Below are 6,497 nucleotides of genomic sequence, written 5' to 3' on the forward strand. Positions count from 1 at the left end.
AATATTTAGCCAAATCACTTGAACCACTCTTCATTAAAAACATCAAATATAAAAGACAAATGCTCAGTATTGTCCAGACCCAACAAGTGCCTGACATATTCATTATCTAAAAATCCAGTGGACAAGCAAAAAAATTAGAATGCCAAATCTGAAGTGCCAAAATGTGCCTCTTACCTGCTGTCACATACTGTCAGTATGTATTAGGACCAGAAATCTTGTATACTGTTTGCTTAATTGAATCTCATGTGAAGTCCCTTGTAGCCAAACTAACATTTGGACACAGCAAATTCAACACTAAATGCTTTACAGTGTTGCCAGATATACACTCCTTTGATTTTCAATGATATTTTGAACAACAGTGACCAAAGGCAGTTACTGTGGGACCAAAATCATACTGTGTACTGTGGCATTTTATGTATGTTGTCCATAATCAGTATTTAATTTTGTTTTGGTGTCAGTTATGGCCAGAGAAATCCAAAACCCAGTTCCTTTCACTGACCTCTGCAGAATACCTCTGTGTGTAAGTCTGGTGAAGAGATGTTGAAATGAGGTTTGGTGTGATCCAGATAGTAAATTGAGAATCTAGAAAAGCACAATAGTTGGTTAGGTAGCACATTTTAGCACATTTTTTCTTGTAAATATTGATGAAGTATCACTGGAAAGGTCTTCACACTGGAACAGAGCCCTAGCATTCCCCAATTCAGTTTCAGTGGTTCAAGGGAACAACCAAGCGGCTCTTGTTATTTAGTGCTACTCCTTGTTTACATCTGAAATTTACATCAAGGTTCTTAAACGTGGCTCTCTATTTTGGATTCTGTTCATTTTAGGTGAACTGATCAGTGGGGAAACACCTTTATGCTGGGTAAAATTTTAAAATTGTGTTACATGCTGGAAATTAAAGTTCACATCCATATCCAAGTTATAAATACAATTCACAAGCTGAAGCTAACTATATCTTAGTGCACAGTATAACTAGCCACAGTGATATTAACTATTTTTAATTCTTTCAAAACAGATGAATATATGGCTTTGTTCTTATAATTCAGTTTCTACCTTATTGTCATATAAAATAGCCATTGATATTGCTGACAATTTCTTTTTTTTTTTTTGCAGCATTGTAATTGTTTTATATATATAATGACTATCCATTACAGACCACAAGGTTCCTTTTTTTTTATAAGAAGATACAATTAACCACTGGTAGAGACTGAGGATCAAACTTGTCCAAACAGGATTGTAATATTAGCATTCACAAGGTGTTTTGTCACAATGTCCTTCACCATAGTATTTTTGCATTTTTCTCATTGCTGTTTTATGTTACATTAATAAATTAAACATATATTTACATTTCTACTATGAATCTTTTAAAGGTGGGCTGGCTATTGTAATGTCTCGTTTGTTTGGCCTAGGCCAAAAACTATTTTTCTGTTGGTTTTACTCTCATTTAACATTTTCAGCATTGGAAACAAAATGGCTCTGTTGCATTTGGTGTTGATATCATTATGGTAGGCTTTAGTAGATGTACTAGTGTATATGTTAACAAATAGATGCACACCACCAGCTGTCCTAAATATTTGTGTTAAATATTTTACACTGATACAAATGACCTAGATCCCTTCTAAAGTTCCAGTTATTACTGGCAACTATACCTTTGTCTTTAATTGAAAACCTGTCTTAATTGATTGGTATTAATCCTTATGAGAGAAAATCCAACCAGAAATGAAATATATTGGTTTAAAGTGAAAGTAATGAATGATGTACTGTACATTTTTAGTGCTGAGACCAGTCTGTATAAACCATTTGAACTGGACATTTTTTCAAGGCATTGTCTTCTGTAAAAATTGCATTGTGTGAAAATCAAAATTACTCTAAGCCTGTTCAGAATGGTGCATGTATTGATCATAACGGGCCATGTGGATGAGCTTATGACTTCATACGTGTGAAAAAAGAAAGGAAAACAGATTTCTGGGATTTTATATTCTTATTGTTTTTTTATCAACTGTTGTATCACATCATAAATGTATTCTATATGTTGTAAACGTTCACATATTTCATATATAAAATAGTATTCAGTTAATAAACTAAGAACATTTGCATTTAGCTCAGTCATTCTTACTAGTTTGTATACTCTCTATTATACTCAGAAATAAAAAAATAATATCGTAGCATACCATGGAATGTGATCTTTTATGCATAATCAGGAGTTAGCAAAGAACTAAAACTTCTCATATACCCCAAATTTAGGCACAAGCTTACTCCTACTCAGTGTTTGCCAGAACATCCAGTGTGTGTCTGCTGTTTGGTCAAAACCAAATCAGTCCTGATAGAGGTCCCGTCAGCTGTCTTCTGAACATTACAGTAGTGATCAGAATGCTGAGCAGTTTTACAGCAACAAACAAAAAAAGACTAACATAAATGCTTGTTTGGTTTATTTATGAAAAGTATGGAAAAGGATGTGGTCGAAAGCTGTCTTTTTTTTAAGGCTCTTTAGGACTTATTGAGGATTCGCCACAGAGACCCGGACATGTAGTATGGTCTCAGCATGGTGCCCTCATTACGCTCCAGATCCTCCACTAGAGGAGACAAAAACATTACAGTGGAAGTGAAAACAATATAGTCCTGTTGATTGGAAAATATAGTAGCTTAAGACTGAAATGTGAGCTAATATTGTTTTTTAAAATTCTACTCTCTCTGAAGTAAAGGGACTGGACCATGCAACCTTTCAACTGTGTGCCCAGTGTCATGAACTGGTGGAATGAGTGTATGTGTGTGTGTGTGTGTGTGTGTGTGTGTGTGTGTGTGTGTGTGTGAGTGTGTGTGTGGCTTACAGAAGCAGAGAAAAAGGGTGTCCACACACATGCTGTACACACTGAAGAAGCCCTGAGCGATCAAGTAAGCTCCTGCCATCACCGTCTAAAAAAACAGCAGTAGTAGATATATACGCTGGGCCGTCAGTACTATAACAGGCACTGCTCTACAGAATAAATGTGTAAATCCTGGTTATTTATAAAGTGACTTTACAGTTGCTGTCATTAAACCCATTTATACAGTGTACTGAATATGCTGATGTTTTGATCTCACACAGAAGCAAGTGTCAGCACTTGAGTTTGTTCTGAGGTTATCCGACAGTGGAGGCAATACATACGATAACGGGCAACCAGTAGTAATGCAGCAGCTGAATCTGGAAATTGTCATCTGACAGCCTGATTCTCCCAGAGAAGAAGAAGAAAGCCAGCAGACCTTACAGGGAATGTAGAAAACCCCCAGAGTTACCTTTTAAAGTGTGTTGTACCTTTTAAATGTGATGAAGTGTAGTATGGGTAACATACACATGACTTCACACTGTATTTCTCACCCACTAATCCGACCACCAGCACCTTGCCGGAAAACAGCAGTGTGTCTGTAACACAGTCCAACACCACCACCCTGTGGACAGAGGGACATGGTCAAGGACAGCGTGCTAAACTTGAGCTAGAACAATGAAACACATAAAAATGACTGATCAAAGTAGCCCTTTCTTGGCACTCATATTAAAAATATGTATACAAATTATTTTCACATAAGTATGTAATATTAAATTCCTCCATTTAATATTTTTTAAATCAAAATATAATTAGTCAAAATATAACTAGTCAAAATATAATTACAGATGTCTTGAATTAGCATTATGTCTACTCAAACTGTAATTAGAGATGTACTGAATTAGCATTGTGTCTACTCAAACTGTATTTAGCCATATCTGGAATTAGCATTATGTCTACTCAAACTGTATTTAGAGATATCTTGAATTAGCATTATGTCAAATCACTTGAACCACTCTTCATGAAAAACATCAAATATAAAAGAAAAATGCTCAGTTCTGTCCAGACCCAACAAGTGCCTCACATATTCATTACTTAAAAATCCAGTGGACAAGCAAAAAAATTAAAATGCCAAATCTGAAGTGCCAAAATGTGCCTCTTACCTGCTGTCACATACTGTCAGTATGTAATAGCACCAGAAATCTTGTATACTGTTTGCTTAAGATGCTTGGTAACTGAGGACATGCTATTCTCTTCTGCACATGCCAAGTAACTTATTGGTGTGGTAGTTAAGTAATTTAAAAATGTTTTAGCTTCAAACATGTAATGGAAAGTCTGCGCAGGCCTTTGACATGTTACACAGAGAAATGACAATGATTAATTTGGGAAAATATCAGGAAATATAATTAATATATTACAAAATATAATAATTTCTATATCCTGAAGTGTGTGGTATCATCTAATTGAATCTAATGTGAAGTCCCTTGTAGCCAAACTAACATATTTGGACACAGCAAATTCAACACTAAGTGCCCTGATTCTTCAATACTTTTAGTTTTTTTATTATTATTTTTTTTTTACATGTTTCAGTTAAAGACATGTTTCAGTGAAAGAAAAAAAAATAATGTAGAGAGCAACTACGTCAGAACTACATCTCAATAATTCGAAGCTGTCTACACAAAGTCCTACTCAAATGCTTTACAGTGTTGCCAAATATACACTGCTTTGATTTTCACTGATATTTTGAACATCAGTGACCAATGACATTTACTGTGGGACCAAAATCAGACTTTGTACTGTGTCATTTTATGTATGTTGTCCATAATCAGTATTTAATTTTGTTTTGGTGTCAGTTATGGCCAGAGAAATCCAAAACCCAGTTCCTTTCACTGACATCTGCAGAATACCTCTGTGTGTAAGTCTGGTGAAGAGATGTTGAAATGAGGTGTGGTGTGATCCAGATAGTAAATGGAGAATCTAGAAAAGCACAATAGTTGGTTAGGTAGCACATTTTAGCACATTTGGATTCTGTTCATTTTAGGTGAACTGATCAGAAGGGAAACACCTTTATGCTGGGTAAAATTTTAAAATTGTGTTACATGCTGGAAATTAAAGTTCACAGCCATATCCAAGTTGTAAATACAATTCACAAGCTGAAGCTAACTATATCTTAGTGCACAGTACAACTAGCCACAGTGATATTAAATATTTGAATTCTTTCAAAACAGATGAATATATGGCTTTCTTCTTATAATTCAGTTTCTACCTTATTGTCATTTAAATTAGCCATTGATATTGCTGACAATTTGTTTTTTTTGCAGCATTGTAATTGTTTTATATATATAATGACTATCCATTACAGACCTTAAGGTTCCTTTTTTTTGTAAGAAGATACAATTAACCACTGGTAGAGACTGAGGATCAAACTTGTCCAAACAGGATTGTAATATAAGCATTCACATGGGGTTTTGTCACAATGTCCTTCACCATAGTATTTTTGCATTTTTCTTATTGCTGTTTTATGTTACATTAATAAATTATACATATATTTACATTTCTACTGTGAATCTTTTAAAGGGGGGCATGCCCATTGTAATGTCTCGTTTGTTTGGCCTAGGCCAAAAACTATTTTTCTGTTGGTTTTACTCTCATTTACCATTTTCAGCATTGGAAACAAAATGACTTTGTTGCATTTGGTGTTGATATTATTATGGTAGGCTTTAGTGGATGTACTAGTGTATATGTTAACAATTAGATACACACCACCAGCTGTCCTAAATCTTTGTGTTAAATATTTTACAGTGATACAAATGACCTAGATCCCTTCTAAAGTTCCAGTTATTACTGGCAACTATACCTTTGTCTTTAATTGAAAACCTGTCTTAATTGATTGGTATTAATCCTTATGAGAGAAAATCCAACCAGAAATGAAATATATTGGTTTAAAGTGAAAGTAATGAATGATGTACTGTACATTTTTAGTGCTGAGAACCAGTCTGTATAAATCATTTGAACTGGACATTTTTTCAAGGCATTGTCTTCTGTAAAAATTGCATTGTGTGAAAATCAAAATTACTCTAAGCCTGTTCAGAATAGTGCATGTATTGGTCATAACGGGCCATGTGGATGAGCTTATGACTTCATACGTGTGAAAAAAGAAAGGAAAATAGATTTCTGGGATTTTATATTCTTATTGTTTTTTTATCAACTGTTGTATCACATCATAAATGTATTCTATATGTTGTAAACGTTCACATATTTCATATATAAAATAGTATTCAGTTAATAAAGTAAGAAAATTTGCATTTAGCTCAGTCATTCCTACTAGTTTGTATACTCTCTATTATACTCAGAAATAAAAAAATAATATCGTAGCATACCATGGAATGTGATCTTTTATGCATAATCAGGAGTTGGCAAAGAACTAAAACTTCTCATAAACCCCACATTTAGGCACAAGCGTACTCCTACTCAGTGTTTACCAGAACATCCAGTGTGTGTCTGCTGTTTGGTCAAAACCAAATCAGTCCTGATAGAGGCCCCGTCAGCTGTCTTCTGAACATTACAGTAGCGATCAGAATGCTGAGCAGTTTTACAGCAACAAACAAAAAAAGACTAACATAAATGCTTGTTTGGTTTATTTATAAAAAGTATGGAAAAGGATGTGGTCGAAAGCTGTCTTTTTTTTAAGGCTCT

The sequence above is a fragment of the Electrophorus electricus genome, chromosome 1 (assembly GCF_041902795.1).
Source record: "Electrophorus electricus isolate QZ-2024a chromosome 1, ASM4190279v1, whole genome shotgun sequence".
NCBI classification, from domain to species: Eukaryota; Metazoa; Chordata; class Actinopteri; order Gymnotiformes; family Gymnotidae; genus Electrophorus; species Electrophorus electricus.